Source organism: Miniopterus natalensis, chromosome 3 (genome assembly GCF_054644295.1).
Source record: "Miniopterus natalensis isolate mMinNat1 chromosome 3, mMinNat1.hap1, whole genome shotgun sequence".
Lineage (NCBI taxonomy): Eukaryota > Metazoa > Chordata > Mammalia > Chiroptera > Miniopteridae > Miniopterus > Miniopterus natalensis.
The window spans coordinates 67813406-67839014 of record NC_142083.1 but is presented as its reverse complement, the minus strand read 5'-3'; the positions used below and the strand labels follow the sequence as shown (position 1 = coordinate 67839014).

The 25609-nt window shown below is 43.7% G+C and overlaps 1 protein-coding gene across 4 annotated transcripts in view; it reads right to left on the bottom strand.

The window, feature by feature from the left end:
* The window catches only part of SNCAIP (synuclein alpha interacting protein), a 139362-nt gene extending 117876 nt beyond the window's left edge, over positions 1 to 21486 (bottom strand). The window contains exon 1 of one of the 4 annotated variants that reach the window (XM_087815512.1): positions 21369 to 21486. The gene's annotated coding sequence lies outside the window, so the exon portion shown is untranslated. Of the gene's footprint in view, positions 1 to 20186; positions 20263 to 20767; positions 20854 to 21368 lie in introns of those variants that run through there. The other 3 variants (XM_087815513.1, XM_087815511.1, XM_016217761.2) reach the window with 3 other exon arrangements.
* Positions 21487 to 25609: the final 4123 nt, after the last annotated feature.

The window sequence follows — 25609 nt, the reverse complement described above, 5'->3', positions numbered from 1 at the left end:
CTGCTTTTTTTGTCAACCAGGTATGGTCTCTGCCAATTAAGTGCGTTTATTTCTATTTCATCTAATATTATCATTGACAATAACAGTTCTGGTTTTAAGAGTTCCAGAGATTCTTCAGGGCTGTGTGAGGTAGAAAGGACTAGCTCGTGGTTTTACAGTAACTCCTTTGTACTGTCCACAAAAGGCAGGCTGTAGTAAAGCCTAGTGGGACTCAATAAACTGAGGAGATAGAACTCGGAAAACATGTAACCCACAAATAGGTTCCATAATAATGTGTCATTTTTATAGTCACATTTTTAAACCATACAGCACTTCAATGGTATGCATTATAGTATTTCAATTTAGTCATTTATCTAAAAATGAGTTTTATCTTTGCTCATAAATAAACAGTGACATTCTGGCAATTTGAACAGCTCAGCTTCACCTTTTGCCGCCAAGCTCATTTTACAGTTACAGAAACACATGCCCTTTCGTGCCATGTTGCTTAATCTTTGATTTATGGCTCCTATCTCTGTGCTAACCTCTTTCTGTAAACTACGCAAAGTTTGTACAAGCTCAGCTATTTCATTCTTATTTCTAATCTTAATGGGTTATTTTCTTTCTAGTGGCCATGTCTCTCTACCAAATAGGTTGGGGAGAAGAAATTATTCACTCTTTCAGTTCACCAAATACTAGTCAGTGTCTTAGAGTACTAGTCAGTATGGTCTCAGAGTCTGAAATGAGTAATGCATTTCCCTGGCTAGCCCTTCCAGAAAGCCCTTCTCTTCTGTCCCCTGCTCCTGCCATTGCTTGCTCTAGTGTGCCTCGCAGCAGATCTTCACTAATGGCTGCCTGCTCCTTTCCACACTTCGCTTTCACCAGGCTCCCTCAGCCAGCAGGCAAGGCAGAAAATTAGCATGGCACAGGAGCATGCTTTCTCCTCCAGTTCCATTTCGTCTGCCTTTCAACAGCAACACTTGGATGGTTACAGAGTCACTCCCAACTTCTCCCACATCTATCTACAGCTCTAGGTCTTGTCACATAATTCAAGGAACACTGGCCATGTCCTTTATGGCAATGCGCTTAATTTGAAGCGTGAACCCTGAGAAAGAAGACACCTACTAGGAAGGGTTCCTGGTGGCTAACTGGGCTCAAATTTTTTGAAAAAACAGAGCCTAGTAGCCATTTCTACACAAGGGCCTTGCAAGCAAACTGCACCTCGGGGAGCAGCCTGCACTGAATAGCCTGCCTGCACAGTTCCTGCCACCTGAGCAGCCCTCATAAAGGAGTCCCTGCAATCTCATTCCAACCAATAGGGCTGAGGCTTTCCGCACCCAACTGGAGCTGCGTAGCTCCACCCAACCAGAAGGCTCTATTCTTTTTATTTTTTATAAGATTTTTTTTTTTTTTTTAAATATATCTTTATTGATTTCAGAGAGAGGAGAGGGAGAGAGAGAGATAGAAACATCAATGATGAGAGAGTCACTGACCAAGCCCGCAACCGGGCATGTGCCCTGACCGGGAATGGAACCCTGATCGCCGGGATCATAGGTCGAAGCTCAACCGCTGAGCCACGCCCGGCCGGGCCAGAAGGTTCTATTCTGACCAATCAGGGTAGCAGTGCCTTTTGAACCAATCAAACTGCTAAGATCTGGAGTCCTCATTTGCATGAGGACAAACCAATCAAGGACCAGGGGCAGGGACTTCCATCCATATAAGACAGGTCCCCTCTGGCTCTGAGCGTGCCCTTTCCTCCGCCAGACTGTGTTTCCCTGGCTGGAGATGAGAGACGTCTTGCAGGAGCTCAATGGGCCGGACCAGCACCGTGCAAATCAGACTGGAAAGGAGCGAGCAGAGCCGTCCAGGCAGAGCAGGACCGGCACCAGAGCTGCCCCACAGCTGTGCTGCTTGCACAGCCTTTCCATATCATAACCGAGCTGTTCTGTAGCCATGCTGTTTCACAGCTGAGCTCTTCTGTACTGAATAAAGTTTCCCTCTTTGCACTGGGGTTCCTATTGGCATTGAATTGGTGCCAACAACCATCAGTTGACAGAAGGAAATCTGTGTCTTGCTCAAGGTCCAAGATGATGAGACAAGTACAGGTTCTTATGTCTTCCTTCTCCTGTATCTGAACGTTACAGGCTTGGCAGGTGTACCTCAAGGTTTGTGCTTGAGGGTTGTTGCAAATGATGTGTTTCGTTATAGGTGGATTTTCTTCCCTGCTTTTCATTATTTTGTTGTTATTTGGATGGTGGGAGAAATGTATTTTTACTCCAACATTTAAAAATATGTCTGTATAAAAACTTCTGTAAAAATATAGAAAGATGCTGATGATACAGGATAAGTGAAAAAAATGCAGGCTACAAAATCATCTCTCCAGGATGACACATAATTATGATATCAAATACATGAAAGGGATCATACGCCCAAATGTTAAATCACTGTCTCAGAGCTGAAGAGTCATTTTGAAATTTTCTGTTGATATTTCCTTGTCGTTTCCCAGTTTTGTTTTGTTTTCAGAGAACAAGTGTTACATTATATTCAGCGAACAATGTTTACAAAAACATACTCATCTGGCAGCACAGCCTGTTTAGGACTCTTTACTAAGCACAGCTTATATCTGTACACTTATTCAACCCACAAATATTTACTCAGTTTCTGCATGGGCCAGGCATTATGCTAAGTTAAAAGAAAATAATCATGAACAACGAAAAGTCATCCACATATCAGCTTACATGGGGGGGGGGGGTGAGAGATAGACAATAAATTAGCAAGTAAATACAGGATAGGCTAAGCTGGGGTAAGAGCTGTGACAGAAAAAATAGCATGAGGTAAAGTCACAGAGGATGGCAGGGGACTGAGGAGACACCAAATATTTTGAGTCTATTATTCATAAAAGAACTCCCCCCCACACACACACCAGGGAAGTCAAAGCTACAAAAGCAGAAGAGCCTCACAAGGTTAATACCACAGGCGCTTACGCACTCAGTGTTCATTATCAGTTGGACAACCACTAAATCAACAAATATATATATATTTTTACTTCTTGGCAATTCTAAGGTCACAATACTTTTACCTTGAAATATATAGGGACTAATTATATCTTCTGAGCATTTGGAAAATAGCATATTTTAAGGGTTCTTCCTGTTAAGACTTTGGAGTAAATAGCTAAAATAATGACTAGTAAAAGGGACTGCTTAACGAACATTCAAAACCGATGAACTTGAGGCTTCCCACTGAACAGGAATTAACTGGGTACCATATTTTAACACACTGTGTGCATTAAGTGAATGTTCGCCAGTAACATTTATTCATTCTCCTCACTGACTTTTTCAGGAACTGTGTAGGGAAACCCACTGCCCTTAGGCTGCACCCTAACCAAGTTCCTTGGAGTGAATTTTAGTATACACAGTTGTCATTTTTCATATAAAACAAGGTAAAATTTCTCCTGTTATATATAACACATCTGCAAAACATAATGAAAGCCAATCGAAAACATGAGCTGAAGTACAAACACTGTAACTGCTCCCTTTCCCACTGTTGCTAAGGAATGAGGTTGTACACGGAGGTAAATCCGTATTTCATTGAGTGTTGGCTGCATCCCACCATGCTACAGTAGCACATGCTTTTCTTTTTTCATTTAATCATGAACACACCCCAACAATGAAGGTGCCTTCATTCTAAAGGTCAAGTAATTTGTCCCAGGTCCTAAAGCTAGTAAATGGTTGAGCAAGAATTCAAACCAGGCACTGTGATTCCAGAGTCCCCACTTTTAACCATTACTCTCTACTGACAATCTCTAAGTTTCAGGTGAAAGGTTTATTTCACCTAGATAGTTGCTCCTCTAGTCCTAATAAACTTATTGCACTTAAGTTATTAATATTTGTAAGTTAAATAAAGCAAGTTCCACAAGAAGTTCTAAAAAACTCAGGCTGGGCTTTCTAGTCTTCCTTCCTTCCTTCCTTCCTTCCTTCCTTCCTTCCTTCCTTCCTTCCTTCCTTCCTTCCTCCCTCCCTCCCTGCCTCCCTCCCTGCCTCCCTCCTTTCTTTCCTTCCTTCTTCCATCCATCCAACCATCCATCCATCCATCCATCCATCCATCCATCCATCCATCCATCCAAATCTCTAGAAATCACTATAATAAATTCTCACTCGATTTCTACTGTCTCTACCTTAGTATAAATCTCTTAAATTCTCACTCACTTTGCTAAAAGACTGTCCTGACTGAACTCCATGTAACAATTCTCTTGCCCAATCTTTGCTTTTCTGCCATGTTCTCCTTCCAAAGCACAGCTTGATTGTTTTTCACCTTTAAAGGAGATAATGAATGTAAATAAATTAGCGCCTTGCCTGGTCTATAATAAGTGCTTTGTAAAAACTATTATTCTTGCTACAACTATCTGCCAGACATGAAGCTAATAACTGGGGATATGGCAGGCACGATAAGACATGGTGCCTGGCATTGAGGAGCCTGAAGTCTAGTGGAGACAAGGAAAGTAAACAATCTATCACCACACAGTTGTGGAAACGCCTTACCCTCACTTTGGTGGAGACAGAGATCAGGAGGAGTGAGGTGACAAGGTAAGAAGACTGGGAACAGAACAGGAAAATTCCCAGCACACCAATACACTGGAAATTTAAGGGAGCTTCAAGTTGTTTCATACGTCTGGAGAAGGGAAGAGGTTAAGTCATGGGACTCAGGAGGCTGGACAGGTGGGCAGGGTCAAAATCATAAGGGCTTTATGTCATGCTAAGGATTTGGGATTTTATCAATTGGCAATGAACGCACTAAAAATTTACTAGCACAGTCACTGATGCAATCAGTTTTACAAAGATCAACTTGGTAACAGTGAGGGAACTGATCAAAAATGGGTAGAGCTGGGTTAAAAGGTTGCTGCAATAATCAAAGGGGAAAAATATGACAACCTGAATAAATATACTAAAAAGGGGGATGAAAAGAGAACAATAATGTTTAGAGTAACTGAATAAATAAGGCAACTTGGAGAGGAGGGATTTAAGAGAAGGGAGTGTTATGGATGATATCCTTGAAAGTCAGGGCCACTCACTGAACTAAGAAACTGGGACACTGAGTCAAGATTTTGAGGGAGAGGTGATAAATTTATTTTCTCGGGTGTAGACTGTGAGAGTAGATGAAATGTCAAAATGCAGATGACCGGAAGACAGAGAGGATTTCTAGCTCAGGGCTAGAGATAAAAATTTGGAAGTCACCAAGACAGGTGAAAGCATAAGCCTTGAGAATGGATGACACAAGAACCTATGCCAGGTTATTTATTAATATCACTCATTGAAAAAGATTTATAAGCTCCTGTTTTCTGCAGTGGGAAATGGATCAAGATTTGGCTCCACTCATCCTTTTAACATTATCTCCTGGGACACCACACCATATATCTTACTGTGAAGTCACATCAAAATACAATTTTCCAAGTCTGTCAGAACCCAGTGCCCTCCCCTAAATTTTCTGCCTAGTGAACAGCCACCTGGCCTTTAACTCTAAATAAATGTCACTTTTCCTGGGAAGCCCTTGATAATCTGACCACCTTCCTCTCGATTCCAGGAACATAGCTCCCTCCTCCTCCCTACTAAAGCACTTGATCCATGCCTGTACTATTGATATACAACTTTTTCTCCACCAGATAGAAACATTTTCCTTCCTAGAAGGAAAAGACTGCATCTGCACAGGAAAAGGTGCCAAGGTTTGTTTATAAAATGACTGCATCAAGTAATGTGTCCTCTATCTGCAGACACCATCAATTAAACAACCTCTGATGACTTCTGCTTGGTGAGCTGCCACAGAAGGTTCTTGGGTGAGTAATATAATATTTTCCGTGTGCTCTACTAAGAATTTTTTCTATTCCCATGAGATTAGAACTCATGTTGACCCAACTGATGTGGTGAAAACAGTGGAATCATGTAGAATAATTATTACTGTGAATATACTAGTTTCTCTCAATGAAAATGCCACTGTATTTCACTCAAGGCAAAAAATGGAAAGAGATGAAATCTAAATAGAAGTAGGAGGCTAGCATGAGGCAACAGGAGGGTTCACGAGGATCACCTGGAAGATCATGATGGCATTTTGGTGTAGTATCTCCTCCAGAAAGGACAACCCAAAGAGGAGACATGACAGATGATAGATGATAGATAGATGACAGATAGAAATACACAGATAGATGATAGATGATAGATGGTCGATGGATAAAGTTTATATTCAAGTGCCCAATATATGAAAAATGAAGTCTTTACAATAAACAAAGAGACAGGAGCCATACCTGGGTTGACTTTAAAGAAAATGCTGAAGAATAAAGAGAGACCCAAATGTTCAATGGCAATCATCCCTTCTAGAAGCATTGGCTCTCCTGGCAACAGGATATTTGTTTTTGCCTACTCAGCTCACAGAAGGGACAACCTATAAATCCTTATTTGGACTGACATCAAAAGGCCTTTCAAATAGCTACTCTTCCCTTGACTCTACTTAAATTGTAGAAAGAAGACATTTCTGAAATTCATTTTCTTTCTAGTTAGAAAATACTTATACAATTTTTCCAAGACAATGAAAGATACATTGATGTGGTCTGAAATGTCAACAACTATGACAAATTTATCACAAAATGGAAAGAAGTTCTTGGATGTTCTTTTTCAAACCAACCCCTCCTTCTTCAGGAATTTTAGTCTTCATTCTTGACAGTTCCATGGGTGTACTATAAGTTATAGATGAGATGACTAAATATAACAGAGTGACCTATTTTGTGTGACTAAAGAATGAGGACTTTAAGACAGAAGTTAGAAAAATGTGTTATATGCAGAAAATCTACCATAAAAGCATCATAGGGCTGGTATCCTAAATCAGCTTTGATTATAAATAAACAGATCTACCCTCAGTAGCCCACAAGAAAGTCAGTCCTAAGAATCATCTGCCTTGAAACTACCAAGAGGGTATAAATGTGAAAATGCTTAGCCCTCACCCTTCCAGTAATTAAATGAAGATGCTGAACCGTCCATGATTCAAACCAATTATTATTCAGTGGTCATGAATAGGGTTAATCACATTAGGTATACCCAATTATAACAGTAGGTTATGTTTTAATTTACCAAATACTTTGGTGTTGCAAGTTTCTTTTGCAGCCATGTGGTGACTGTGTACCCTGTACAAAGAAACAAGGTAAAAAATCTTCAATTCACTTTTTAGTGTTGCCACCAAAGCACTGTGACTTTAGCCCTTGAGTATATGTTTCACTTTTTCCATTTTTAACATTTGTAGGAGTATAGGTTTCTTATCTTTTTAAAATTTGAAAGAAATGTAATAATATGGCAAACCCACTATTTTGTAAAAAAGCACACAAAACCACCAAAACTGATGATGATAACACTTAACCTTGTTGAATACTTACTATGAGCCAATCATTGTATTAAATTCTACCTAAATCATGTCATTCTTACCATGACCTCAGACAGGTAATCACTGATGTCAGGTTCCCAACAGGAGATGCATTCAAGTGAAATTTGAGGGTAGTTTACTAGAGAGGCATTTGCAAAGGTGTGGGCAGGGTTTGGAGAAACCAGAAGAGATGATATAGTGAGCCAGTGAGACTACAGGGAAGCGTTACCAGTGTGAAGTGTCTGGAGGAGGGCACAGTTACCAGAATTCATAAAGCAGTCTCAGGGAGCTGGCTGCATGTCAGGAGCTGCAGCCTACTGTATCGGGAGGTGATCTGGCAAAGTAGGGAACCCAGGGAATAAATAGTTCACACTCTCTTCCTGCACCTCCTACTGATGCCTCCCAATGGCCAAACCCATCCAGAGCCAAAGAACAAAGGATCCCGCTGATTCAGTCCAAACATCTCAGCACACAGAGCAGGTAGGGAAAGGAAGACAGTGGATCTGGCATCCACTATTCCCATTTTATCCCCAAAATCCAAAACTTACCTTGAATAAATGAGGTAATCACTAAATATTTGTTAGCAAAAGCAGCAGTAAATCAAAACATCAAGAGGTTCCATAAGCTGCCTGGGGTCACAAACACAGAAAGAGGCTGAGCCAGGCCTTGCTCTGAGGTTCAAGTCCATGCTCAAAACCAGGATGGTATTCTGCCCCCTACCTACCATCTTATTCCATGCCATTTATAAACATGCTGTTGGGTGTCTTGGGAGACAGTGAGAATGATAGGAAAGAATTACCACCCCAAGAAGCTTATAACCTGTGTGTCAGTTTTGCTATCCTATCTTTCGACCTCATTATTGTCAAATCTCCAATTCCCTTCTAGCATCAAAAGTTCTACAAAAGCAGGTGTCAGGCCTCTTACAATTCCATCACCTAGTCCAACTAGCGGCTGAGCAGTGCAACTTTCCATTGCATGGCATTTTGCCCACTTGTTTGGCAGTATCCTGCCTCAGAGGGACGTTCTGAATGTAAATAACATAGGTAACATGATGATATCTTTTGAGAAGACAAGCCAAGCCCTTAACCTCTATTTAATTCAATGGAGTAAGTAAGCCTTGGGTCTTATATTATTAATAGATTTACTTGCAAGACCTGTTGAAGGATTCATTTATTCAACCAACAAATGTTGATCATACAGTATATACCTGGAGCTGTGCTAGGTAAGACTGAGAAAACAATTCTTACCAAAATCAACAACGAGCTTTCTACAGGAAGGAGTCAATCATTATCCAGAGGGGAGTTGAAAGTGTGCTAATTACCAAGAGAGGTCATGGGCATGTATCCTGAGTGCAGTCAATCCTGCCCGTCAATAGCACCCTCCCCTACTCCCCTGGTTATTCTGAGCTCGAATACAGGATAAAATCCTGTAATAAGCACAAGCCATCCCAACCCTGACGATGCACCTCAAACTAATCAAGTATTCTGCTCTTTTCCATTTCTTAGGAAGGGATTCTGCTTTGAAATATCAGCCCCATGTCCAAGTGCCAGCCTCAAACAGATCAACTAGGAATTTGTCCCTGTAGGATTTTTCTCAGTTCTGCTTTTGAGCTTGGAGAGGCCACTCTCATGCCTGATCCTGACTGAAATAGCACACAAAAATCTTTCATCTTTCTCAGGGACAAGGCAATGGAGCTGGCATAGCTACTCCCGTTCATGCGGTGCAAGCCATTAGCTTTGCATTTTTAAAAACTATTATACAATGTGTTATGCAGTGAGGTTTTCCAAAGGGGAAAAAGAAAAAAAGAATAGCAGAGTTGATTTCCTACATGCAAGTTTAAATGATTTTGGAAAACCATCAATCTGAATCAAATATCTATACCAATTTGACAGTTTTCCACTAATGGCAAGGATGTAAAACCATCAGTTAGCCTCACTGTAATTATCTTTTAAAGAAGAATCTATTTACAAGATAATTCTAACACATGGAAAAATTCATTTCATTAAAAACTCAAATATTTCATAATGCTTACTTTATCCAAGAGCTGTAGGTAAAAATCACTATTTCAAATATCCTCCAAATGTTCACTTAGGTACCCACTCCTATGCTTTCTATTGCCAGCAAAAGCTCTACACGTGCAAAACTCTTGCTGCATAAAATGCATTTACACACATCATGTAACAAAACAAAGAAGAAACAACCAAGTACCTTACGGGGAGAAGCTCACATCCCTTCTCTTAGCAAATCAATCTGTGACTCGCAAAGAGCTCTGCTATTTCCTAGCAACATGAGTAAACACTGTGCTACATCCAGTGCCCGAGATTTGTAACCATGTTAATCTGCGAGTACTCAACTTAATTAAAGATTAGACTTTTAAATTGTATTTTTAGTGCGCAACAGCACCGCTAAATTATGATGATCAGCGGCTAAGTGTGCCTATGTCTGCAGAACTCGGGGGAATAAAAATGAATCATTTATTTCCATCTTGATACGGCTGCTCTTCTCTGAGGCGCTGTTCCCCAAGTTCACAGGCCTTGGAGTTCATTGGAATTCTCTGGTTAAAACACAGCTTGGAGACCTCATTTACGAAAATTCCTTTAAACCTTTCACCACTTTGACAAATCCAGTCCAAGTTCACTGAGCCAATTCAAAAGTAGCTCTCAGCCTTTTTATAGGTTTTCAATTACACCAACGCAGCACACCAGAGCCTTCATGTTGGAAGAAGTCTATTACAGCCACAGAGAGGCACAAGTTCTTTTTTAAGAGACTCAAAAGTGAAAGCAGCATTCCCAGAACTGGAGCCAACAGATGCAAAGTTTTGTCTGTCTTGTACCATCTCCGACTTACTAAAAAGATCTACAAATTACTTATGCATGGCTAGTGTGTAGTTATCTACTGTATGATGCTATGCTATGATTTTTCTAACTTTTCAGACTCTGCAGAAATATTGGCAAGCTACCTTGCCCTCAAACTGTTCCAAAGAGTTTTTGGAGGAATTGTTTGAAACATTTTCTAGACTTCATTCATCGTCCTCCTACACACTGACAGCTGTATGCACTCTGAGAAACAGAAACCCCAAGCAGGTCAATGAGCTTTCCAGGTTGACACTGGCAAAAAATGGTAAAATGGGGGTTAGTCTAATTCCTTTTTCTGTTTCAGCACTCTCTTTAAGTGGGTCTGAGGTCACCATTCCCTTTTCTGAGACAAGAATCCCTTCTAAAAATGTTTATATGACTTAATAGATCAAACTCCTGTATTTTCTTCCATTTTCAAACTTTGAATTTATTTGAATATGTGGTTATGGTTTTATGGCAGTACCAATCTTTGAGACTTGGTTGTAGGAATTATTTTAAGTGACATTTATCATTAGGGGTAAAGTAGACAAGCAAGCACATTAGTTGGTTAGAAGCACTTGCAAAATTTAAATACTATATGTGCAAAGGGAAATTTACTCGTGATATGAATCTCCCATTCGGGGGTTGGGGGATAGTGATGATCTAAAACCAGTGGAAAGAGAGAAAGCCCATCATGATGACTCCAACAGCTCCCTGGTGCAGGCTCTTCCTTCCTCATATACTTTATGTTCTAGATGTCAGTTGGCCTTTTGTGTAATCTCAGTAGAAGGCTTGTTCAGTGGATGAGTTTAGTTTTTGTTGTCTGGTCTGTCTTCTTTTTTTGCCATCCTGTTAAATAAGACCACTACAATTTAACCTACTAGATTGCAGATACATTTCTCTAGTATTTAATATTAGAAGAGGTAAAACGTAAAGCTAAACAAGACCCGTAGAGGCTCAGTACAATTCTAGGCTAGAATGTTCCTATTGACTGTAGAGCCCTCCTCTCCTTCCATCTGACTCAAACGCAGTTCTGTGGCACCGGACAGCATCAGGGGTTGAAAGATAGGCTCCAGAGTTGGTGAGCTGAGCCCCCACAAACCAACCCCTTCAGAAGCTGGGGTTACCAATGAATCCCCCTCCCTGATTAATGCATTTCCAATGTTCTAAACGCCAAGTGAAGGCCTGCAGAAGCATGCCCCACCCTCAAGAGCCAGGTTTGAGAGCACAGACAGCCACGTGCACCACCACCTGCACAAGCAACAGCAGAGGTGCAAGCTAAGAGCTGAGGGGGACGGAGGCCAGGGTCCTCCTCAGAGCCCAAGCCTGCAGTCCACCACTATGGAACCCGTTAGCCTAACGTGGTTACTGAGGATTGCAAGTGTGGCTAGTCTGAGTTAAGAATAAAGTACAGCCCAAATTTCAAAGAATTTGAAAAAAAAAAAAAGAATGCAAAGAATGGTTAATGATTTTTAAATATAGATTAACAGGGCAATTCTAATATTTTGGATATATTGAGTTAAGTAAAATACATTATTATTTTGCCTGTATCCTTTTACTTTTCTTAATATGCCTACTAGACAGTTTGACATTACCTATGTCGCTCACTTTCATGGATCCTGTTATTTCTAGCAGCCAGTTCTGGTCTAAGCAGTCACAGGACAACACTGGGGGAGGACACCTGGGAGGCTGCCTCGGGCAGGTGGGCGGGTGGGGAGAAGTGACCAGAATGAGAAAAGAGACAACACCCAGGAGAGCCTGGCAGGGGCTGCTGAGCCGAGGAGGCAGAGGCTGGCATGCGCTTGCCTGAGGGTGCTTGCCTGCCCATTCATTTGCAGCAGAGCGACCGCAACATAAAGGCCCAAAACAATGACAACCATCACATCGTGAATAAATCAGCAGCAGCCTGTGGTTTACGGAGAGCCATTCTCTGCCCAAGACCAGACTACCTAGTTAGCCCTGTCTCCACCCCACCTAAGGCCAGTCCCTTGGTCATCCTGCCTTCTCATCTACAAAGCGGGGACTAAGATGAACAGCTCTGCTGCTGTGTCCCGGTTACTCTGTCAGCCAAGTTTCTGGAAGCCTGAAGTGCTCTAAACAGCCTAAGGGAGGGAGGACAGGGATAGAGAAGTAGACAAACGTTTGCCACTAGAACTTTGAAGCTGCGCAAGAATAGAAACTCGCGCAGAATACATCCTTTTGATGTCCTTTATAACTTCTCACACTTTAAGTTATTTGTTAGCCCCCTTGTCTGCTAGATATAGGCTAAATGGAAGTGCCACAAGCTCAAGAACACCTGGGTGCTCACTGCTGTGACCACAGATCCCAGCACAGACCCGGAAACACAGCAGGTCCCAAGTAAATGTCTCTGGACAGGTTCCAAAGGAGACGTTGCAGTCACTTTTGTTGTTCAGAATAGATTTGCTGAGTTAAAGTTTCCAGATGTGTAGACGGCACTCAGGAACAAGCTGGGAACCCATCTAGGAATGGTCAAGCAGTTGTGCTGGATTGCCCCAATGACATTATCTGCATGTGACGAGCTGTGACAGGCGAAGGAGGACAGTGAGCTGGAGACCTTCCAGGAGGCTCTTTGGCCAGAAGGAGACCCTTGACTGACTTTAAACAAGGACGTTGATGGCTGAGGGAAGTCAGGACTAACAAAGGCCCAGAATCTCACTCGCGCAGGTCTCATGCCCAGCTTGGTGAGATGAACAAGCGTGGAGGCGGCGAGAAGTAGCAGCGATGCAGAGCTGGGTTCTGTGTTTAATTCCACTCTCACCACTTGGCAGCTGGGAGACTCACCTCCTTCTCTGAACCTCACTCTCCCCAGCTTAAAACAGGGCTCATAATGCACGTCTTGGAGGGTTAGTGAGCAACAGTGTACTTTCCAAAAAGGACCGGCACATGGTAAACACTCAATAAATGGTTACATGTGATACATGGTAAACACTCAACAATGGCTATGTTTCTTTTGGATTGCAGTTTTTAAACAGGTCCTTAACCTGGAGTCTATGGAGCCCTAGGAAATCCACAAGTGGGCTTCAACAGATCCTGGAAACACCCCAAACTCATTCAAAGTGGCGTGTGTATGTGCACGCATGCAAATATGTGTGTGTACACCCTTTTTTTCTCTAAGGGAAGAATGCATAGCTTACATCAGAACCTCAAAAGGCTCTCAGACTGAAAACAGGTTAAAAAGTATTGAGCTTCTGTGCCTTCCAAAGCATTTAGCTCCTTTCATGTATCGAATAACTTTCTGAGCCATCCTCAGAAGGAAACCTTTTCTGTGCCTATTCAAGAGGCCTACATGTTACAGACTGCAGCACAGGCTCTTAAGAGGCCTTTATATCTGGCAACAGCAGAACCAAAGGAATAGGACAGGGATTTCTAAAGTAGAAATTCATTTAATTTCAATGATAGGACTGCAGCTCTTACCTCTTTAAATGCATCTTTTTCATAGTCTTTTTGACATAATCAGTGGCCTAGGGAGGCAGCTGGGATGTTTCATTCTTAGGAGGTGGTCATTGCAGTTTAGGACAAAAACAAAAAAATTATAATGAATGAAATGGAAGAGCCCAAAGAATGACTCTACTCATCAACCCAGATGAGCATCTAGCGGCTCCACAATGTCTGGCAAGGGGAAGCTTGGTGGCAAGAGAGCTACTTCAACTCTTTAATCATAGTCTCCTCATAAAGAAAAAGAGTGATAGTGACAACACCTCCTTCCTGGGGCTGCTGTGAGAATTAAATAGGAAAATAATTGTACGGCATCTGGTAAGCACCCATCACAGAGTAAGCACCTCATAAATACTAATTATTAATAAATACCTTCTTTATGGTAGGAAGAAAAATTATTCCTCACCTGAGTTTTGAGCCATAGATTCTAGCTTCGAGATGGACTTTAGGCCACTAATGCTTTTCAGTTTCTCTCCTAAGGTCTCTCTTAGTGATTGAAGAGGAAAAGAGCACACAACAGTTGTGAACACTGTTGAGTGTCTGCGTAGCAACTTCAAAGAGAACCTACCATCCTGTCCAACACTGAGCTGCAAATGTGAGAATCAAGTTAAAAGAAATAGAATAAACCTAAAAAGAAATCACCTTAAAATCCTAAAGGTTTTAAAGATTCAGTACACATTTTTTCATTCATTCATTTAAAAGTCACTGAGCATATATTATGTGAGAAGCACAGGGATATGCAGAGAAGAGAGAACAGAGCAGTGGAAGAGACCGACAAGTCCAGCCAGCACTGCACCGCAGGGTCCAGTCTGGTGCAGGGGCTGGGGAGGAGGGGTGTTCTTGAAAAAGCAACACTTGAGATGAATTTGGAAGGAGGAATAGATGTTTACTAGGACAAAAAGAAACTATTCCACAGAAACAACAGCACGTAAAAGCATGAAAATGAAAGACAATATGGAGCATTTGGGGATCCTGGTGTTATATAGGCCAGCAAAGCATGGGGATGATGTTGACAACTAGAAGAAGCCTTCACTGGACATCCTCCCTCCTCTCCATCTGCTAAGTTCACAGGAGGAGGCAGGCCACACATCATGAGGATCCTTGGAACCCATGGTCGGGAGCCTGGACTTTCCCCACCCCCAGGGCTTTGAGGTTTTGAATGGCTGTATCTACCCATGAGGTTCTGAATGGAACACTGATTACCACACATGGTTATAATTTTTTTTCTTGTGATGAGAACTTCTAAGATCTACCTTCTTAGCTTTCAAATATGCAACAGTACTATTAACTATAGTTGCCATGCTGTATGTCACATCTCCATGACTTATTTACACATAAATGGAAGCTTGTACCTTTTGACCACGGGTTCATGATTCAATTTCACCTACCTGTTCTTTAGAAAGAGCACTCAGGAGGTGGTGAGGAGGGTGGCCTGGCAGCAGAGAGACTGGGGGCAGCATTTTAGAGATGACTTGAAAGAGTGAAACAGGGCAGGGCTAAACCGAAGGAGAAAAATAGTAACACTGAGAGATGCGCAGAAAGCCCCGATCAGTCAGCAGATTGATTAGGTGGAAGAGGGAAGGGAGGAGACAGGATCAGGATAGTTCCCAGGTTTACAGCCTTGGAGCTTACTAAGAGGGATGAAATATCCTCCAGGGGAAACAGATGGACTAGTATCTACTTTTTCTGCTTGCGTAGCATCCACTCTGTTCAAATATCTCCTTGGTAAAAACCACCCCTTCCCAGTACTCAGGGCATTTGGTTTAAGAGGGTTGTTGACCACACTCCCATGTACCTCCTCCAGCTCTCACCCACTCCTCACACAGACCACCCTCCCATTCCCAAAGGCTCCAAACCCCTGGCCATAAGGACTGGTTGAGGCATGTGCACAGGATCAAAGTGGTCTAATGAAAGTTAATCCTGAATTATTCCTTTTTCCTGTAGGGTTTAAGCCTGAAGCTGCTGAGGACCATTTTACCACCATGAAGACGAGAGGAAAATCAGAAGTGGATCGATCCTTTCTGAACTTTTCCCAAACAGGAGCCAGGATATGGCGCCTTGCTACTTGAGCAAGTACAGACTGGATTTCTGGAACTTGCTGCCAAGAGTCTTGACAAAGGCAAAAGGTGAAGACAATTGTTTTTCAAAAAAAAAAAAAAAAGGCTACTTTTGTGAGTGGTGGATTATAAAAACCTACATAACTGTGATAATAGTACCTTAAAACATTTAAATCTGCACATGGCATTTAGGGACTTTATAGCAAATTTTACCAAAAATAATGAAAAGCCAAGCCAGGCTGCCTTAGAAAATGTTACTGCACCAACAATGGCACATTCACTCATTAACATTTCTTGAATATCTTCAGTGTGCTTAGACTTGTACAATAAAAATGATAAAACTCTATGCTTGGTTTGAGCTGGTCCATCCAAGGCCCTTCCAAAAAGAGCAGCTGTGTATGCTGTTCAGACTAATTGTACCGTGTTAGAGAGGCCAGGTGTTTCTGTCTGGCCCAACAGCTGTACTCGATGTTAAGACAACCACCTGAATTTCAGACTGGCCAGTTATAAAACTGGGCTGGTGAAGCAGCACTTCAACTGAGCCCTTAGGTGAAAAAACAGAACATGTTTTGAATTTCTCTCCCCTCTCATAAAATATCTACTGACATTTATGGAGGAGCCTGGACGACACATTGTACTGGGCCCTCTTTTCTTTCTTTACTCTCTCTCCATGAGAAAAACCCACCACCAGCATGGATTTAACCTTTGTTAATGCACCGGCACCTCTATATAAATATGCTTAAATTGTCACCTCCTGGCCTGTCTGCTTCCCAGTGGCTAGGCCCAAATAAATCTTCAAGTGTCCATCCCTGGTGGGCATTTGTTGGTTTTGCCACCGTATGTATATTCTCACTTCTGACAACAATGCTCCCATGTCCTTTGAGGAAGCACCTACCTACTCCCCATTGAGTGCTGTTGTGGTGGGGCTGTCAATCAATGCTTCAGGCTCAGCAGTGTGCATGCCACTCAGAGTATGCCAGAAGCGTTCTCTTTCCTTCTGTGCTAAGTCCAAGGGCAGAGCAGTCCAAGGGCAGACCTCCGGCTGTGCCTCAGGAAAAAGTACATCAGTTCCTACTCCCCAGACCCCCAGAGTAGTTCCGTTTCCATCCCGAGAATGGTTCTTCTGACTTCCTTTGACCCTTACAATATCCTCCACATTGCATTTTATTTTCTGTTGCTTTACAACTAGAGGAATTTATACACAATCTGCTGTGATTTAAACACTAAGCAATGGCTAACATTCGTAGCATACTCTGCTGCTTATAAAGTACTTTCACATTCAATTTATCTCTTTTAATCGACCTTTCTGGAACTGAATTTTTCTCCTCCCCCCAAATAAATCACTCACTAATTCCTCTATTCTTCACAATAGCACAATCATTCTTTCAGTCACTTACACTTTTTTAAATCTCAGAATGATTTTGACTCTAGACTTTCACTAACCCCCTACAATCAGTCACGCAGTCTTAAACATGGGATCTCCCAAAAGGATCCCTTCCTTCCCATTCTCTCTGCCTCCAGCTTTGTCAGAGTCTTCCTCACCTCCCAGCAATGGTATGCTGACTCTGCCACCAGTCAACTGTCTCCAAGCCATCCCGTGCCACTAGCAGAAGGATATGGCTGAAATTTTATTATCCCTGTGTCACTTCTCTTCTACCCATGGTTTACAGAACAAAGATTACAGGACAATGATTTACAGGGCAATTCCCTAACCTCAATTCTGGGCTGTCTACAAGCAGGCTCCACCTATCTCTCTTTTCACACAATACACCATTCCTCAGCAGAAAACATTTGCTAGAAAAAGTGTTCTCAAACATGTAGTAGATTGAACAAAAATGACTACAATTTTTTGCAGCTCCCTCTCCTAAGTGGGGTCTTTGGGCATTCCTTGAATGTGGGGTGACCTCATGACTTGATTTGGTCAATGGGAGAGTAGCAAATGCAATACAAACAGAGGCTTAACAATCACTTTTGAACTGCAATTTGCTCGGCTGCTGCTCTTGGAATACTGCTTGGTTTCCATGTAAAGAAGCCCAGGCTAGTAGGTTAGAGAATGAGAGGCACATGTCCCAGTCACCTGTTAACCTGGCCCACACCTAGTAACTGCCGGACATAAACTAGGCCACCCTAGATCATCCTGCCACCAGCGAACCCATCAGCTGAATGAAGATTCCTGAGAGAATCCAACCAAGACCAGAAGAGGAACCAGCTAGCTGAATTCAGCCCACATTTCTGACTACAGAATCATAGCCTGTAGTCATTATTTTAAGCAACAACTTTTGGGGTGATTTGTTATGCAGCAAAGGATGACTGATAAAACATCTAAACTAATTTGGTCACTTTCTCCTAGGAATTCCTCTTAATTACTAATTAGTATCTTGGGGACTCAATCCTAAAATATCTTCTTTCATGTTTTGTATCATTATTTAATTTTTTATGTGTCCTATTTCCCCCCTTAAGTCCCTTGTGAGGAGACTGTGCATTTTATGTATTTTTATCTCACCTACACACAAAGTGAATACAGAATGATTATTTAGGAATCAGTTAGTACTTTTCCAGGGCCCAGCTATCAATCTTATCAATTAACATTCATCATTTCAATGCATATTTTGATCATTGATTTTAAAACTTTAAAAAAGATCTGATAAGATGCAAACCATAAAATATAAAATCTAGTTACCTAACCTATAAAGTGCAAAATCATGCATAGCATATATCATACTAAGAACTATTTTATTGATTCATTTTCAGACAATTACTTTTCGCAAGTGAGCCTGCAAACCAATGAAAAGGGGCACAGAGAAACAAGTACATAGGGGTAAAAGTTTCACAGAAGCAACTGTTTGATTTTCACCAGGATATTATTTTTCTCCCATGACACATATTTCTCCTATGTGGTTCGCAACCCTAATCTGACAGACTGCCAAAAACAAGGCTTCTATTCTAAGAATGTCACTGACTCTCTCCTTGCTGCCGTTCAATTAGATTTTGCATTTAATAGAGGAATTCCCTCGTGTTTTTCATAATGGTGCACCTGCTCCTAGGGAGCTTTCCTCCTTTGACAAGAAATGCCTTAAATCTGGCAAGAAAAAAACAGCTCCAGGCTTTCTCTGATAATATCAAAGACATTTGTTTGTATTAGATGTTTGTGTGGGTTTCCCTCCTCTTAAGAGCAGTAAAGTACTGCTACGATTCCTTCCAAAACAACAGCACGCACAAACTTTCTTGGCCTCTGTTCTGCATTTCCACTGTACACCTGCACCGGAACCACTGCCTGGAATTGGCTAAGCTGCGACATAGTAGACAGAGAAATCCATTTGCTTTGCTCACTACCTTTTTGACGTCACCACATGGTGTCAAAACAAAGGCATCATCATTTCAAATCTATCGTCTAATCTCTTCTCATGAAATGCTTCCTATGGAGAAAATGAAGTTTATATTCAAAATTATATCCCCTTTTTTATGTTATTTCTAACTGAGCTACGCAAAGATTCTTAAAAGAAGCATTACCTTTTTCTTTCCGATTCTAGACCATGGGAATTCCTACATGTTTGGTTATGAGCAATCTTCAGTTAGTATATCCTTCCAGTGAGACTTCTGTGATTGGTACCAAAATGTAACGTCTTTTACAAATAGTTTTAAGGACATCTTCAAGGTGTCTCCCTGCACGCCAGTCCTGCTGCATGTAATTTAACATTGAGATGCATCAGAAATACCCAACAGACATTCTTTCCCCGATGTGAACACATTAGCATACTGCTTTCCCACACCTTGGTCTTTCTGCCTTTTAAAATTTCAATATTTACAAATGAAATACAGATTTCAATCCATTCCCAACTGGGATGTCTGCTGTACAATGAGAGAAATAGGTTTTTGCCTTCCTGCAGAATCAGCAAGGAAAGCCGTGCTTGGAAATTACGTGTTTAGAGTGACACCTTGGAGAATTGACAGACTCTGCACACATGTAATCCTCATAAACCTCCCCAGACAGCCCTTATTTCATTTTGCAAACTGCACCCTGGCCGGGCTCCACAACACGTGGTGTGTGGTGAGACTGTCCTGCAGTGGCTCTCCCTTCCTCCCGGCTCTTTGATGGACACTTGTCAGTAACAGCCAAGAGGACCGGAGCCCAGCTACCAGCAAGTGAAAAACACGGACAGGGCCAGTGAGCTCCCTTAATTAACTTTCCCAAGGAAAGCAGCTTTCCCACAGGAAAAAACAACCACGTTTCCCCTCTCCTAGCGGTGCATTGAAAATGAGCAACAATGCTGTTGCCTTTTTTGTTTCCTAAAGACTTTCTTCCCTGCGAGCAGTAGCGTGTTCCTCCAAGAACGCTAGTATTTCCTGTGGAAACTGTATGGCTGCCAGCAATGGCTCGTAATTTTCCCTCTTTTCTTTTCATAAAAATGAAATAAACAAAACATGGCATTTGACCATAGCCAAAAGAGCAGGTCGCCTCGCTTACCACCTGAAAGTCATCACGAGGGAAGGCCGAGAGGGAAGCGTGCCCGGCTCAAACGGACACAGCCGGCGGGGACGCGGGGCGGCGGGAGCGGGGCTGGACGGGGCGACGCGACCCGCGCGCGGGGCCGCAGCCACCCGGGCGCCCCTCCTTGGCGGCTATTACTATTGTCGGTTCTGCTGCTGGTACCACTACTTCTCCCTCCGTCGTCTCAGCTCGCGGGAGCCGCGGCACTGCCCACCCGCGTCCCCGAGAAGGTCCGAGGTGGCAGCAAGGATGAGCACAGGACGCCGGCGAATGCGAAGGACAGCGCTTCGGCAGCCGCGGCGGGGGCTCCTACCCGCTTCCCCCGGGGAAAGCCGCCGCCGCCGCCGTTACTATAGAGACCTCCCCCCCCCAACCCTTCCTGCAGAGTCGCGGCCGCTACCGGAGCCGCCGGGACTCGCGGCACAAAGGGGGCCCGTGGGCTGGGGAAGCAGGGGCGACACCCGCCCGAGTCGCCCGCCGCAAACTTGGAGAGGCTCGGCCGCCCGCGCCGCCGCCCTGCCTCCCCGCGGCGCGCCCCGCCCTGGACCTGGACTCACCCGGGGCGCCCGGCGCGCCCGCGGCTCCCGAGCGCGGAACGACTGACGGACGGACGGACGGACGGCGGCGGCGGCGGGAGCGGGAACAGCCGCAGCAGGAGCGGGCGGGCGGTGGAGGCGCTGCCGCGGCCCCGCTACGTCACAATGCGGCCGGCCGCCGGCGCTGCTCCCCGGCCCCCCAAAGGGCGCGCGCGGGCGGGGGCAGTCCCCGGGGCGGAGGGACGCTGAGCGCACCCCGGGAACGGGGGCGCGGCCGCCACTGCCCCGGCTGCCGGAGCCGCCGCGCCCTCCCGCTGCCGCGCGCCCGGCGCCCGCCCCCGGCCGGCGCTCCCCGCTCGGCCTGACTGACAGCGCCCCTCCCGCCCCGCGCGGCGCCCCGGGCCCGGCCCGCGCCCCTCCCTCCCCGCCGCCCGCCCGCCCGCGACCCCCGCCCCCCGCCGGCGCCTGTCCGCGAACCTGCTCTTCCGTCTCCACCTTCCGCGCCCCTGCCTCCGCCGCCCGCGCCGCTCCCCGCCTGGGCTCCCCTCCCCGCCTACTTTCCCCGCGCCCCTCGCTCTCCGCCGCCCCCCTGCCCGCCGCGCTCCGCGAAACCGCCGCTCACCGGGACCCGCGCGCCAGCCGCCGCCGCACTGGCCGCAGACCGTTCCCGGGACCCAGCCGACACCCGGCGGAGAGACCGGGCGGGGGAACGGAGCGCGGGCTCGGTCCCGGGACACGGCCGCGCTTCAGAGCTTCTGGAGGAGTGTTTTGCGTGGGCGAGGAGCGTTCAGCCCCCAACCCTGCCACCCCCCCTTCCTCTCCCTCCCCCCCCCCCCCCCCGCGCGCCCACCCCCGAGGGCTTCGCCAAGGAGGGAAGGGCAAGGGGGTTCTGCCCAGAAGGTTTTGTGCTCCAGTGTGGGTGGTGGATGGAGACGACTTTGGCCTGAAATAATGGCTTTTTTTAATTCAACAACGCCTAAGACACCACTTTATTAACTTTCAGCGTCTTCTTAATTAGGGCGGGGAGCGGGGGCGCGCTGGGGAAGGCGGTGGCGAGCCAGCAGCGATGACTGTCTCTTTCCTTCCTTATTTCCGAATGAGTTCAGGGAGAGTGGAAGCACTTATGGCAACGCTGGCTCACGACCATCTCGCTTTTGCCCTTTGGAAAGCTTTAAATGGTTTTTAAGAAATCTCTTTCCCAGGAGAGATGACTCGAGGAAGTTCGCTCGGCAGAGCCGTTCGGGGCGACACCGTTGCTCCAGGATGTGGCTGCTGGCCTGGTGCTGCCTCGGAGAACAGCGTGAGGAAGCAAGTTCTGGTCCTTCTGTTGAGGGGCATCCGCCTGCCTTGGCCCATTCCAGGGGACAAGAGTGGCCCCCACGACCCTGAGAAGCTCAGCACCATCTGGATTAGTGAGAATGGGGATGTGTATCATGTGTGAGCCAGTCATTGAAAGTAGGTTACCCATACAAAAGGAAGGACCTGGTTGTTCAAACCCTGGGGTCCCCTGGATGAGTAGTGTGCCATTGCACGCAGTGCCTCTGGAGTCCACGGGCTGCTCTTTTGTATTTCAGGAAAGATGCAGTTGTACTATTAGGTGGGCATGGTGGGGGGCCAGCCTTGCCCTGGACCCATTTGGACAAGATCGTTGTGAGCCAAAGTTACCTATAGTCACTGAAATGAGGACCACCTGAAAGGCCAGCAGAAGACATTCACATGCTTTTAATTCCATTTCCTATTGAGAAACTGAATTTCTCTCTCTGCTTTTTTTTGACATAAACAGCCAAGAGCATGTTCTGCAGTGTTGTAATTTGTTTATTGTAATTTATCATATGTAAGATTTTAAGTACATACATGGGAAGTGGCTTCACAATTTTAAAAACACACATTATCCCTCAGTAGAAAATATAAAATCAGATGACATCATATGGCACTAAAAATACTTGAAAATATTGGGTTTAATTTGTTCACATCTGGTTAAAATAAAAATGCTTTTTCCTTCTTTTTTTCTTTCTTTTTTTTTTTTTTCCTAGTGTAAACTCTGAGAAAAGCACATCTTGCTTCCATCCAATAGATATGCATAGAATTGGTGTCACCCTTGGCATGTTCTATAGGCAACATACTTTCACTGTCATCCATTTATACATAAATATATAGAAAATCCTCACCCGAGGATATTTTTTCCATTGCTTTTCAGAGAGAGGAGAAGGCAGAGAGAAACATCGATGTGAGAAAGGCACATCGATTGGTTGCCTCCCACATGCTCCCAGACTAAACCTGGCTGGGGATTGAGCCTGCAACCGAGGTATGTGCCCCTGACTGGAATCAAACCTGAGACCCTTCAGTCCGCAGGCCAACACTCTAACCACTGAGCCAAACCAGCTAGGGCCACTTAAGTGTTTTGACAGGCTGCTTTTTAAAAATCAAATTTTAATTTATTGAAGGAGTAACTTATTGAAGAATTATAAATGGATATCTCCTTCCAACTGTTCTAAACATTTATGGGCTCTAACAATGAGCCAGGTGTAAACTCAATTTAAATGGTTCAACAAGCAAGGACCCAATTATAGTGCATATACAGAAAATGGGTGGTCCCTGAAAAGAAACTTCTCGGTTTCTACATAGCCTAAGGAATAGCATGCCTCAGAGTTAAAGAGCTATCTCCGAGATGTCATTTCAGATATTGTCCTTTTTTTTTTACATTTCTTTGTTATGGTTTATTCTGTTTCTAACATGTTTTTGATTACATATTTATCATTGTTTCCATGATTATTTTTACACCATGATTTAAATGCTTATATCCACTCTCCTACATAGGCTGGGCATTTGCTTTTGCTTAGACTGTTTGTTGGTTTGCTTCTCCTGTGCAAACTCCTGCCAAATCATAAGCTACAAATTGATATAGCAGTACTTGGGTTGAAATAGAGCTGCTAAATTTTAGATTGGACAGCAGGAAATCCAGCTTCCTGGGTTTTTATCAAACTAAAAAATCTGCTCTGCCTAGTCCAGGGGCTTCTTACTACCAACCAGTCTCTGATAATCAGTTTTCTAATTAAGCAACCGCCTCTATAGCTTAGTAACAATGGAATGGTTTAGTGGCCACAGCTGCTGGACCATTTACCCCCTTTTAGAATATCCCCCACTCATGTCTACCGCAACAGGGAGTGTGCACCTCTTAGAGCACTTAGTATATTTCTGCTTCATATCCATTTCTTATCCCATACTATTCCATTGTCGTTTCCCATCAAGATGCCAAGGGGGTTCGCAGTACTTACATTTAGATTTTCAACGCTGAGCACATTTTTAAACTCAAGAATTAACTACTGAAAATAATTAGTACAGCAGTACATTTCACTGTATATCATCTGTGAAAGAGCTGCCATGAAATTGTTCATTCAATTATTACAATTAAACATCTGCCTCCATCATCTTACCCAGTTTCCATAATATATCTTTATTGTGCTACAAAAATTGGATAAACCTGCTATAACACTGACAGTGATCAGGCAGATCTTTTTGTTCTATTCTTTAAGTGTAGATTTTGCTTAAGAAAATATCCCACTCAATATTAAAGGCTCAGATTGTTTATTCTCATTGATGTTCTGTCTGATTTTTGGCTGGGGTCTATATAGTTCGGTTGGGCCAGACTATTATTTTATCCTGGAGTCGTTTGTTTCCTTTGCTTGTGCAAATGTATGTAAGTAATTATAAGGTATTTTTATCAAGAATCAGATCACACTTTTTAGGTAAATGTGATTGTATCAGTCAGGATAAGTTAGGTTATGCTGTGGTAACAACCACTCCAAAACTTTCATAGATTAATAAAAATGTCTGGCTCTCACTATATAACAATTTCAGGTCACCTGCAACTCTGCTTCATGTCTTTTCACTTTAATATTCCAGCCTAATGGAGCAGCCACTAACAGCAATATTGTTGGTCACTCTAGTGAGGGAAAGAGAATTCTGGAGGGTCTTATGCCAAGAATTAAATGCTCTAGCTCAGTAGTTATGTGAGGCATTTCTGCCCTCAACTCGTTAGCCAGAACTAGTCATGTGGCTCCACCAATCACAAGAGGACAAGGAAGTGCCTCCAACAGTATACCCAGAATATTTGGTAAATAATAAGCTGAGGAAGTATGAATATTACATGTCCTTGTAGATCTTATAAAACAGAGGAAATGTTGAGTATTTTACATAAAAGCCATAGAGCTTAAACAGAAATAGATGCTGAACAGAAGTATAAATTCTATAGCAGTTTTACATTCTGAAATAAAAAAAAACAAGAGTTAAAAAATGTGACTAACAATAATTAGGAGCCCAGTTTTTGAACATTTTTGAGTTTCACAGAGAAAGGAATGATTATAGAAATATTTGGTTTTACCCAGCTTTCCACCAGGTTATAGGACATGATCACATGTTCTCTCCACCTCCTTTCCACCTACATGCCTCCCCTGTCTTTGATTTCTTCTTTAGACTGTGCTCGTCTTGGAGCCTCCGTGTGTCTTTGTGTGCCTGAGCTGAGTGTGACTAGGAATTTAGCATTCCTCACCTGACCTGTTTTCTACGGTCATCTCTTCCCTTGCCAATGATTTTTTTTCCCTTCAATATTTCCTCTTTTCTCTCCTGTTAGGGCAAGTTTTAGCCAAGTTTTGCTTCATCTTAGCACTTCTAATAAAGTTAGAATTGGAGAGGGAGATGAAATTCAAATCCAGCAGTGTAGCGGCTTATAATATAGCAGCTTTAATAAAAAAGTGGGGCCCTGGCTGGCATGGCTCAGTGGTTAGGGCATGGGCCCCACACACTGAAGGATCTCGGGTTCAATCCCTGTCGAGGGTATGCACCTGGGTTGCAGTTATGATCCCT